Genomic DNA, 12,856 nt, shown 5'->3' on the forward strand with positions numbered 1-12,856 from the left:
GTAACTACAACCGTTACAATAACGAGAAATAGTATGGAGATATATTTAATGAAGACAAATGGACTACGCATTGCTATCGGAGTGATTGATTGCCTCACTTTTTGTGCAAAAGATAACTATGTATTATATAAACCTCAAATATTTTCTGTTCAAGAAATAGTTAAAATATTTTGTCGCGTATGAATCAGAAAACGGTACATATATTCTGTGAGAAAAATATGTTTCTGCCCTCTTTCAAAAACAAAACTTTTCTATGATCTTGAAAAATCATAAATTATTTGGCACATAACGAAATTGGTTCGCGTAAAATCTAAATATATATAGCAACCGCTTACATAGTTTCTTTGAAATTTGGATATATGAATAAATGCTGGGAGTGCACTTCCAGAATTCAACGAAATACATTATATCAAATGAGATTATATATCGATTGATAACATTATCAAATTTCCCAACATAAATTGAATAAAATCTAACTATAAACATCATCGATGCTATTGTTTTCATGTTATCAAATGCTCATATATATATATATGTGTGTGTGTGTGTGTGCGTGTTTGCCTGTGTATGTATGTATGCATATATATATATATATATATATATATATATATATATATATATATATATATATATATATATATATATATATGTATGTATGTATGTGTGTATGTATGTATGTATGTATGTATGTATGTATATATATAGCGAACGAGTGAAGGAGAGTGAGATGCAGTTCCTTATTTCTGATATGTATGCTGCAGGCGTTCTTTACTAGATCGGATTTGATTTAGTATGAATTTTGCTAATGTCAAATAGAATACAAACGTTATGTGATTTGTTATATTATGCTTGGTAATGATCGGAGTTTGGTTTTTGAATTATATGAATAAATATAGCTTATGTGTGTGTGCGTGATTTTGTCTGTGTGTCTGCATCAGTATACATACTAACAAACAAACGTGGGATCTTTACAGACAGCAAGATTTAAGTGGGAATAACATTTGTTAATAGACATTGATAACGCCGGAGGACGTGGTATTTGTTCTCTGGTGTTGGAGATATGTTTCTTAGTAATCTTCTGTTGCTTCTCAGAAATAAAATCCATTTTCCTTTATCATATGAAAAATTTTCAGAAACTTAAATGTCAAGTTTTCAATATTTCCCGTGTTGTCACCATATCTAAGGATACGTTTAGCTTCATCATATGCAGACCCATGTACGGAGTTTGACACAACTATGAGAACATACGTTTTGAATATCATTTAAAGTAAATTCAACTACAAATGTTAAAACATTTCCAGGTAAACTCACATCTGACTGTTAGAGGAGACTTCAAAATTAAGCAGTAAAGAAGTCTCTTAGAAATGGACAAAATTTGGCATCATTGTGTTATCGAGTACCTGCAGGGAAAAGGGCTTAACCACCAAGGATATTCATTTTGATATGGTCCTCACATAAAGGGATGACGCATCAACCTTAATAACAGCACAAAAGTAGGCACGAGAATTTAGGAGTAAAAGTGAAATTTTTGAAGGTGACAATGTCTGGACGACCCAACGAGAAACATTTTGATGGTTTTCACCACATGATCTTCGATGACAGGTGATGGACTATAAGCATATCCCGTGTGCTATTAGCATATCCCGTGTGCTATTAGCATATCCCGTGTGCAAAGTGAGAATATTCTACACACTGGATTTGGTAAAATGAATGTTTCTGTTCGTGACGGCTACACCTCATCTTTTGACATTGATTTCATGTAGGGAATATCAGTCGTTATGTAAGGAAGCTCCAGCCCGGTTCCTTGAACATTCCCTCAGCCAGAATGTGTGGGCTTCATCACTTTGAATCGTAGATACACGATAAACTATGTAGTGGAAATACTCTTCCTCACCTGCTGCAAAAGAAGCCGAAGTTGATTCATCTGCACGTAAGTTGATGGCTTCAGATTTCGTTGGATGCAAAATGCATTTTGATTATTTACAATTCTCTAAAGGACAAAACCATCAATAAGTAATGATATACGAATATGCTGAGGGGCGAAGGAAAGGAAATGAAAATCAAACGTCCAAGGAAACTAACTAATAAGACCTTGTTTCATCGGAGCAAAGCACCAGCTCACGAGATCTAGATTCCACAACCTTTTGTGTGTAACTGCATCTTTGAACCGCCTGACTGCCATAACTATTCACTTGATGTGGTTCCATCTTATTATCACCTGGTACCCAAAATGAGCAGATACATGGCTGAAAAGTAGTATCGAAGTGATGATGATATCATAACTACTGGTGGTGACTTTTTCGACCAACAAGATGAAAGCTTCTTCGCCATTGAGATTCAGGTACTGCCACACTGTTGGAAGAAGTGTTTGAATCGCAAGGAGGAATATGTTAAAAAAAGAGTACATTTGGTCACAAAAAGAAAGCACATTTTATCACATAAATAAAGCAAATTTGGTAACAAATATTAAGATTATCAGCTTCTTAAGTTTCAGCCGCCTCTCGTACATATTTGTACTCACATGAAGAAACAGCACGGCCCAGCACACAAACAAACGCAAAAGTATACGCACAATTCCGTGTATTAAGTGTCTGCGCGCGCGTGTGTGTTTAGCATCTTAGATGTTTTATCATCGAGATATGTTTACAAGTTCTGTTTTCACATTCGTTTAAATGTCTAACTTTTCTTAACGGCTATATAATTGCGTTGAATGTATAGAGACAATTAACAATGCCTATTGTATTTACAGTTGTAGCTTATTTAATATATAAATGCTACTCTCAATTCGTTTCGTTTATGTTTGGTAATTTAATGTTCTACATTCCAGTTAACTTCCTCCTTCCACTATTAGAGTTATCACCTTGTTCTAGTCTCTCATATATATCTATGTGTCAAAGTTTTATTGTAAAAGTGTATTTAGTAAATTATTTCATCTGTTGTCGTTTATCGCGTACATATTTTAAAAACGTGTTTACATATTCTTTACTTGACTTTGATAAAACCATGTATGTTCACCTGAGAACATTAATGATCTTTTGCTTTTTCTACTCACATCTGAGAGAAATATTCTTACGTACTTTATATATATATGAGATTTTGGTATCCGGAAAATCCAAAACGGCAGGAAAGTCTACGTAAGTGTTACAGACGGTCTTTAGTTAGACTCCCAGTTCAATAATAGTATGAGTAAGGAGTCTAATGCGGGTCGTGTATAAGCATGTATATATTGAAATAAAATGAGACAATAAAGCCACGGCAGTGTGATGTTTCTAGGACTTTTACGAAAAGAACGGTAGTATTACCGCCGTTTCAGAGATATGAGGTATATCCCTTCATCAAAGACGATATCAGAGAGTTAAATTGGAGGAAATAGTAGAGTTCAATATACGAAGTTATTTGGGAAAGGGAGAGATATAGGAAGTATAAATGGGAATAGAACTAAGATAAATTTTTTAAAAAGCATATGTTGGCCGTTACGGATAGAGTTCCATTAACCAAGAAACGCGGTGTGAAGAATGTGTAGAAAGGCTTGTTATCTATGGTATGTAAATTCTAATAGAAATTCATATTTTGTGATAACAGATGGATAGTGTGGACACATTAATTTCATCTGCTATCCATTCACAGTAGATAGAAAAAAACGGTAAATGTCTCATGTATTTGAAACCTTTTGTAAAGTGAAAAGAAAAAAAAATAATTTCATTTGATTTTTCCAGAAATTAATTGCTTCTCATGCTTTACTCTAATTTGAAAAAAATCGCAAAGACTAAAACATTCTCCTTGATAAAATTATTCTAGAATGTTCTACCTTGTCCTATTTTCCTGATATATATATATATATATATATATATATATATATATATATATATATATATATATATATATATATATATATATTTATATATATATATATATATATATATATATATATAGTTATGCATATATATATATGTGTATATACATGTATGTATGTGTGTGTGCATATATATATATATATATATATATATATATTGTGCTTGTGTGTTTCCCATCATTGACTGACAACCGGTGTTCGTGTATTTGCGTCCCCGTTACCTTGCGGTACGGTAAATGAAAACGGCAGAATATGTACTAGGCTTGAAACAAAAGTACTGTGGTCGATTTGTTCGACTAAGGTGTTAAAAATTCACGTACTATGAAATTACAACGTTGAGTTCCGATGATCTTATAAGTAATTTCTCTCAGTCTTTGCCTTTCATAAAATTTATCTGCGTATTATAAAGTTTGTTCAAAATGAAAACTTTCATTTATATACAGAATCTTCTGATTACTTTATATATGCTTACTTACTAAGCACCTTTGTAAAGGAAGTCCTATATGTTCTGAAAAAGAGGTTTTCTGATGAGTATATCTTAGTCACATATCTGGTCACAGATTACCTAGTGGTAAACATTAACAACATGAATTCGAATCTCAATGTTCCATATTAATTTATAAAACCAGGTGATATTTATTATTAGATTTCTCTGAGAATTACGTAGTATTTCATATACATTTGTAGAATTGCAAGTTCCTCGCTTATTACCAAACATCTTTATGAATTATACCAATAATATACAAAATGATATGAGCATAATTCTTGTAGTTGTTTCAATTTCGTTCAATGTGAGCAAATTGTGATTTTCTACATCCTAAAGTATAGCATCTAACATCTTGTGCAGATATCACACAACTAATCGATGTGTACATAATTCGTATTCAGCGACAGACAATACGTATTTAATTGTTTGATCGATAGCATGTTAATAAATATCAGAACATATAATACGTTGAGTTGTCATCATTTGTTTTATTGTTATTGCTTTCGCCTTTATACATTAACTACACTAAATATATCGACATATCATTTGCGTCATGTTTCCTTTCAATTAGCAACACATAATTGCAACAGTTATAAGGTAACATCTTATGTATATATAACAATGAAATGCACACTGTAGTGTTGATAATTCAATGAATATACTTGCCATGAACTCATGCATTGTTTCTGTGTGTCTCTTTTCTCTATCTTCATACAGCGATACACAGACAGACACACATACACACAGAGACACACACACGCCACACACACGCCACACACACACACACATGCGCGCGCGCACGCTCGCTCGCTCGCTTGTGAGTATGTATGTATAATGAGAGAAAAACACGGGCCTGAACTGAATTAGTCACTCATTATGTCATCTGTTACATATGTTCCAGCATACGATAACTCATGATGCCACACTATAAATGCAACCAGTAGATTTACCACATAAGGGCAGCATGCATACTCAAATACTTCTTTCAGAGAGACAAATGAGACACGTGTTTGCTGAATGGCATTACGCATACGGACAGAAACCTGATCGGTAATGATCTTACAACACATTATGCTAATGCTGTGTTCGTCATTCTTAGCGTCGCATGAATCGCCATTGTCAAAGACTACAAACACTGATATTCTGATAGCATACTTGTTACTGGTGAAAAGGAAATTTTGTTTTTTCCACCGAAGTTATATCATAAAATATATAAAAAATATCTTAGACAGTGACTGTGCGACAAAGATATGTGATATTTAGATCACTACGTATTGAGAGATAGGGTAAAACCGAGAGAAAAAATTTGTTCAGTTTTGGTATACTATGTAGTCTATTCACACTACGTATTCCTCTCGATTGAACTTAGTTTGTCTATGAAAAACAGAAGACATTAACGAATATTAAGGTATAGAATAGAGATGACTGAAAACCCGCAAATGGAAATTCAAATAATGAATATTTACAAAACGGCAGAGGTTTAATTACAAAATCCCACCTCTAAATCACGTCATGGTGAGTACGACTGAGAAAATGCGTTTGCAATAAATTATAAAGGTTTATTTCCTCTATTGACTATAAGACAATATAAGGTTTGTAGACAAAATTTACAGAACCATTATACGATATTAATATATTCAGACGTTTTTGGGTATCGCCCGTGCCAGTTCCCACAGACTCAACCCCCCCGTCTCTTCTGGCGGCGTAACGGAAGCTAGTAGAAGTCATCTCCGGAAGATGCAGAATCCTTCGTGTACCCGTGCGCACGACTGCGTCGAGTCTCTCGAGTTCAGCTTTAGCAGGCATCACCTGCGTCAGCCTTGGTGATCAACCTTAGGTATAATTTTCATCTGTATTAGTTGTAGATAAACGCATAAACAAAGGGGACTGAAAAACTGTATATAACAAAGAAAAATTAATTATCACTTAAAGCTCACAAACTACAGTATAACACAAACTACAAAGTCGAATTGGAACGCCGCATTTACTTCCAGAGTCTAAACGTGATATCAGTGGAACGGAGAATGCAAAAAATTCCAAATAACAGTGATAGCAAGCATATTAGTAGTAGATGCGGACAAGGACGAAGAATATTGATAATGGTATGTAAATGCAGAATATAATCTATATGTAGAAAAAATAAGGAATCTTGCTTTTCAAAGACTTTGTTCAAAAATCAATTTTTTTTTTCCAGTGAATGCCAAATGCTATATGATTATCTTTTATATATCTATCTCACTAAATATGCTGCACGATACCGAAAATTTCTCTTCTACGCTCACAATATATGCTCTATGAAAGCAATCACTTCACTAATGTACCCACGCCCACAAAGTCACAAACACTGCGTTCGAAAAAAGAAATGAAGGCAAAGGGAAACTATGAATTGCATCGGACACGGTGACGAAATTCGAAAACTTCCCCAAAGCAACTTTTTACAAAATAATCACCCGTATTTACAAAATAATCACCACGGCTTGTCGAACAAAGTTAACGTCAAGGAACACCTAAAAAAATGAAAGAGAAATCAACAAATTCAATACTTGTGATTCTCCATATAAAAATATTCCCAAATATGGACAGGATCAGAAGAGAATAAATAACTGTTAGAATGATTTATAAGTAAATAAGTCTACAAAAGCATGGAGAAAGTTATGATACTGAGTAAGGTTATGCATTCAGTAGAAGTGTTAATAGCTGAGATAAATTGATTTAATAGCAGTTGAATGAGGCATTTTTCGCTGGAAATAAATAGAATACAAATTGTATGAAAACATATATTTGCAATAATAAAAAGCTGAAAAGCCAGATTTATTTGAATAGGAGGGAAGATATTTCTCATAAATTGAGAGTTTATGTCATTGAGAAAATGCAACGTTTTAAAGATGAATTATTTGTAATGTTTCCTTCAATATGTAGCAACATCATTCAATACCCGATAAGTGGAAGACAATGAATATCTGAAGGTTTATGAAATTTCTGTTAAATATTTTGCAAACAATATAAACACAGCTAAAATAACTTCCATTCCCTCGATTCTTTTGAATACTCACTCCTAAATAATATTTCTACAGTTATGCACACAACAAAAGAGTGTATCGAAGAGACCTATGGTGATAATCTAGTAGATATTGATGAAGTTTCCGAAATGAGACGAAAGTATTGTGTAAATTAAACGTGCTTGACATAAGTGATTTAACAAAACTAACACGGTATATAATAATTATGAAAGTACTGGCAACCCAACATCATCAACATCACATCATTCAAAAGTGACTGGACATAATAGAGTCATTTCATCTCTGCCGGGTGCATTGATAAATCTCAGCGTGTTAGTGAAGCCTGAACCAGATTTTCCATCAGTCACAATCACTAGAGGAACTCCCTTGAAGATAAACCCATGGTCATACCCAGCTTCCAGAGCTCTTTGGATACGTTTATCAACAATCTCAGTTCATTGACTGTCTCTTTTCTCTTCATAATAAATTGGAATAATTCCTCTATATATGTGAGCCTGGCGAGCAACCTTTTCAGTTTTAGTAACAGCCAGTATTGGACAACGTGGACGATAGGCAGATATAAGATGAGCTGACCTTCCTGTTGTTGTAATAACAATGATAGCAGCAGTATGACACTTAAATGAAGCTTCAACAGCTGCAATTGCAACAGTGTGGGTAGCATCTGTTAGAGTTGGTATCTAAACGTTTGCGTTCTTCTTAGCCATCATACGAAGAGCATCGAATGGATAGGAGCGTTTAGCAGTTTCTCCCGATAACATAACACAGTCTGCACCATCAAGAACAGCATTTGCAACATCACCAGCTTCAGCTCGAGTTGGACGTGGTTTCTTCACCATACTTTCCAACATCCGAGTGGCACAAATAACAGGTTTACCTGCTTTGTTGCATTTAGCTACCATCATCTTCTGTGCTAAAAACACTTTTTCAGGGGGAATCTCAATACCCAAATCGCCACGTGCAACCATCACACCATCAGTTTCCTTCAAAATTTCATCAAACTTTTTCAATTGACGGTTTTCAATTTTCAAAAAAAATTAATGTCTTTTCCTTTCTCTCCTAGAACTGTATTTATTATGATAGTTTTGACTACGAGTCCCTCATAGCGTGATGCATTTATGTATAGAAATGCCCTTATTATAAAGAAATACATTTAGAGGGAACAATTATAATTTTTCCTTATGAGGTTTTTCACGCTGACTACTTGATAAATTCTTATTAAGATTTTATCCTAATTCAAATTTTAAATTTAACCGGAATATAATCAGTACTGAATTATTCTGAATATACACATGTACCGAGATACAATTCGTAAAGCCTGCCTCTTATATATATATATATATATATATAATTTTAAGATAAGCAACAAAAATTCAATAGGTTATAGCAGTACGTACGTTTCCTACAAGTTCCATTTATTCATTTAGTGAGAACACCACAGAATGTACAATGAAAATGTACTCCTCAGCTGCATAATGGTATTTCATTTTAGAAAGACATTTTGAAGATGTTTGCAAAAACAAGAGTAAGAGAAGAAAACATACCATCTAGACTGTGCTGCTGTTCAACAGATTAGTGAATCAAACAAGAATATAAAATCTAATTGGAGGGATAGTAGTAATTTCAAAAATAGAGGAAGGTAGATTTAGTAGTGATGGACAGCAGGTTAGGGGTAAATCAAGCATGAGGGAAGAAAAAACAATTACTATTCTAGCATTTCTCCTATACTCCTTAACAAAGCTCTCATTTTTGCTAAAAATAGATCCCTAATTACTAGAGAAAAAAATTACATAATTCTTTTATCTAGAAAAACCATCATCGAATTCGAAGATAAACTCTGGACCAGATCTGACACCCCTGAAAACTTTGATATCCCAATGGGATCGAGTGATTCGGCTGATATATCAAATTTGGTTGGAGCATATCTTTTATATTGCCTAAATAGGGAAATTTCTGAAATCCAAGGGGGCCTTTACAGGGATGGTGCGTTATTTAACATCCCCACCAACAACAAATCAACCATAGAGAGAATGAGAAAGAATATTAGAAAATTCTTTAAAAGCTTTAACCTTAGTATTACTTTTGAATATGGTACTAAAATCGTTAACTTTCTTGATACCACTCTTAATATTAGCTCTAAATAGCACTATCCCTATAGAAAGGAAAATGAAGTCACTAAGTATGTAAATAGATCATCGAATCACTCCCCCCCCCCAAATATTTTAAAATCTATTGTAAAAATCATTTCCGATAGATTAACTAAACTGTCCTCAAACCATGACATCTTTAAATCCAATTCTCATTACTACAATGAAGCTTTATCGGGAGCGGGCTATGACCAAACAATTTCTTTCCTTATTCCTAAATTTATTAAATGTGATAGTAACAATAATGATAATGATACTAATAACGATAATCTAATTATCCTAAATAATGTTACCAATAATAAAAAATTAATTATCGTAAACAATGGTAAGAAAAGACCTACTAATAATAACCTATCCTACTTAAACAATATGAATAAAAATGGAATACAACCTGATAATGCCTACACAACCATAATAACATCAATAAAATACCTAGCTTAAGAAATTATAATAATGACCATAAAAATAGGAAAATTACTTTACATAAAAAAATAGATCCCAATAAGAAAACTACTAATGATAATAGAAACAATAATATAACCCCAAATACTTATGATAACCACAAACCCCCTTCATATTACAAATTTAGAAGAAAAAATTCTATATGGCTTAACATCCCTTACAACTATGCAGTATCTTCGAACATCTATAAGAAATTTATGGATATCTTACAAAAATATTTCGACCCTAACCATAGATATTATAAAATGTTCTCTAAACACACAATCCGTATCTCATACTCTACTCTCCCCAATATAGGATCTATTATCTATAAGTTAAATAGAGAGAACATTGAACTAGCTAGAACCCTTGAAAATAAAAGTTGTCTTATTATTGATAACAATACTAATAACTACCAAACAATTAATAACACCAACGCAACCAATGATCACGCACATGTTAATGAACATATTAATACTTCAACTGTTAATATAGTTGATGAGATAAATCTTCCTAACTCAAACAATATCAATTGCATATCTAATAATACGACAAACAATATTGATGTAACTAATTTAGATACTTGTATCAATAATCAACATAGCAATATATATATAACTAATAAGCCCCTTAATTGCAATTGTAGAATTAAAGCCCACTGTCCAGTATCTGGCCGTTGTTTAACCCGTAATGTAGTCTATAAATGTACAATAACTACTCCAACTAATAATTACATTTATGTTGGTTGCACAATCAACCTTAAACAACGATTACATAATCGTTTTTCTTCATTTAGACTTAAACATAAAGCACATCAGTATCTAATAAAATTTGGGAATTGAAGGAAAATGGTATCGATTTTAATCTTAATTGGGAAATCCTCAGGAGAGCACAACATTATAGAAATAGTAGATATGGCTGTGGACTGTGCTCTATGGAAATTTACGAAATATTTAAACTTAAGGATAATCCTAATCTAATTAACAATAGATCTGACCTTAGGGTTCTATGTGTGCATTGTTACTCCCGCACCTTTAAATATTTTAAAAAGTAAATCTTGCTATTTTTTTTTTTTAGTTTCTCTCATTTCTCTGACTATTAACTATTTTATTCGAGTTATAACTTTTAATATAAACTTAGAATACATTTGAACCTTTACCAACCCACTGATAGTATTCCTACATTTTCTCTAGGTAATTCTGAGTGCCTTCTACCTATTACTTTTTCGAAAACCTTAGCTTTAATTCTCTTAATTTAGTCCTGTTTTTCTAATCCTTATTCCTCCTCCCTTTTTTCCTCTTCCTTCTTCCCCCTTTTTTTCTGTCCGGTTTTGGCCATTAATATTATGGTTTTACTCATAATTAATACTACCCCACATTAATGTATATATTATTTTAACTAGAAATGTTTATCTTGTTCTAATTATTATTGTTCCCTATTGTTTTAAACTTAGTAAGTTAGTGTTTCATTGTATTATTCTAATTATACTGTAGAATATATATATATTTTTTAATACCTTGACCTTAATTCTCTTACCTTAAATTTTTTCCAAATTCTTACCACTCCTTAGGGAATTATTATTCCATTTCCCTTTTTTTTGTTTTTTTTCCCCCTCATGCTTGATTTACCCCTAACCTGCTGCCCATCAATACTAAATCTACCTCCGTAGTCATAATGTATAAAACGAGTAAGAGAATAAAAATACATACATACACACACACACATACACACACACACACACACACACACACACACATATATATATATATATATATATATATATATATATATATATATATATATGTATGTATGTGTGTGTGTATGTGTGTGTGTGTGTATGTGTGTGTGTGTCTGTGTGTGTGTGTACTCTTTATTCTGTTACTCGTTTTATATATTTTGACTGCAGATAGCCATATTTAGTGATTTAATATCATGCTCAATGTAAGTGTATACACTTATAGGTCGATGGAAATGTGGATTTGTCTGCACTTAATATGTTCAAAACAAAATATCTAGTGGTAGGGGACGAACGTTGTGGCAGCAGACTCATAAGAACAGATGTTTTTGTTTTCAACTTCCTTCAACATGCCATGTTATTGAAACAGCAATAAATTAAACGGGACTTTGTGTATCGTACTAAATGTTATATTACGCTATTCGAATTCATGAAGCAGTGAACATGTCTGAGGAAAAATGTCGTCATAGACTTGTATTTGTAGTACAATATATATCATAATGAGACTAATACACATAAACGCACATACACACACATACACACACACGCACTCACATACATGTCACAAATTAGTATATCACTTTACAACATTCATTATATGGAACATTTCCTTTGTTTCTACTTTTTCAAATCATACCTGATGCCTATCATGTCTGCCTCAAATTTTTAATCTAACTAAAATTATTGCTTTTTATTTTTTATTCACACAGTTTGATATGAATAGATTTGGAATTACGGTGAAAAGCCATAAACCATATACAATAATAAAATACAATCAATTAATATTATTATACAATCTCGAAAAAATGTATTGAATTTTAAAATTCAGTTAAATAATAATTCATGTAGAAAAGTCATATATTGTTCAAATACTGTTTCTCAAATGTTTTTTAAATTTATTTAAAACCATTTTTTCCGTTGAGTTTATATATAATGCAGCTTTATCCACAGAAGACTTCAGAGATTCGTATTATACAATATTCATTAGACATTTGTCACTATAATACAGCTATCCTTTAGGAAAAGTTTATATTTTATGCACCTAGTACATTATTTATATATGAGTATATTATTTATATGCGTGAGTGTATGCGTGTGTATCGATATGTTTTGTGTATGTGTGTTTGTGTGTGTGTTTGCTATGTGTGTAAAATTAAAGCATTTAAGGTAAGCAAT

General features: G+C 32.4%; 1 pseudogene; it reads right to left on the reverse strand.

Annotated features, from left to right (window-relative positions):
* Positions 1 to 7,602: 7,602 nt before the first annotated feature.
* Positions 7,603 to 12,331, reverse strand: LOC106878590 (pyruvate kinase PKM pseudogene; annotated as a pseudogene).
* Between the last annotated feature and the right edge of the window lie 525 nt (positions 12,332 to 12,856).

This window comes from Octopus bimaculoides, chromosome 12, assembly GCF_046866305.1.
Source record: "Octopus bimaculoides isolate indiv1 chromosome 12, ASM4686630v1, whole genome shotgun sequence".
Classification (NCBI taxonomy): domain Eukaryota; kingdom Metazoa; phylum Mollusca; class Cephalopoda; order Octopoda; family Octopodidae; genus Octopus; species Octopus bimaculoides.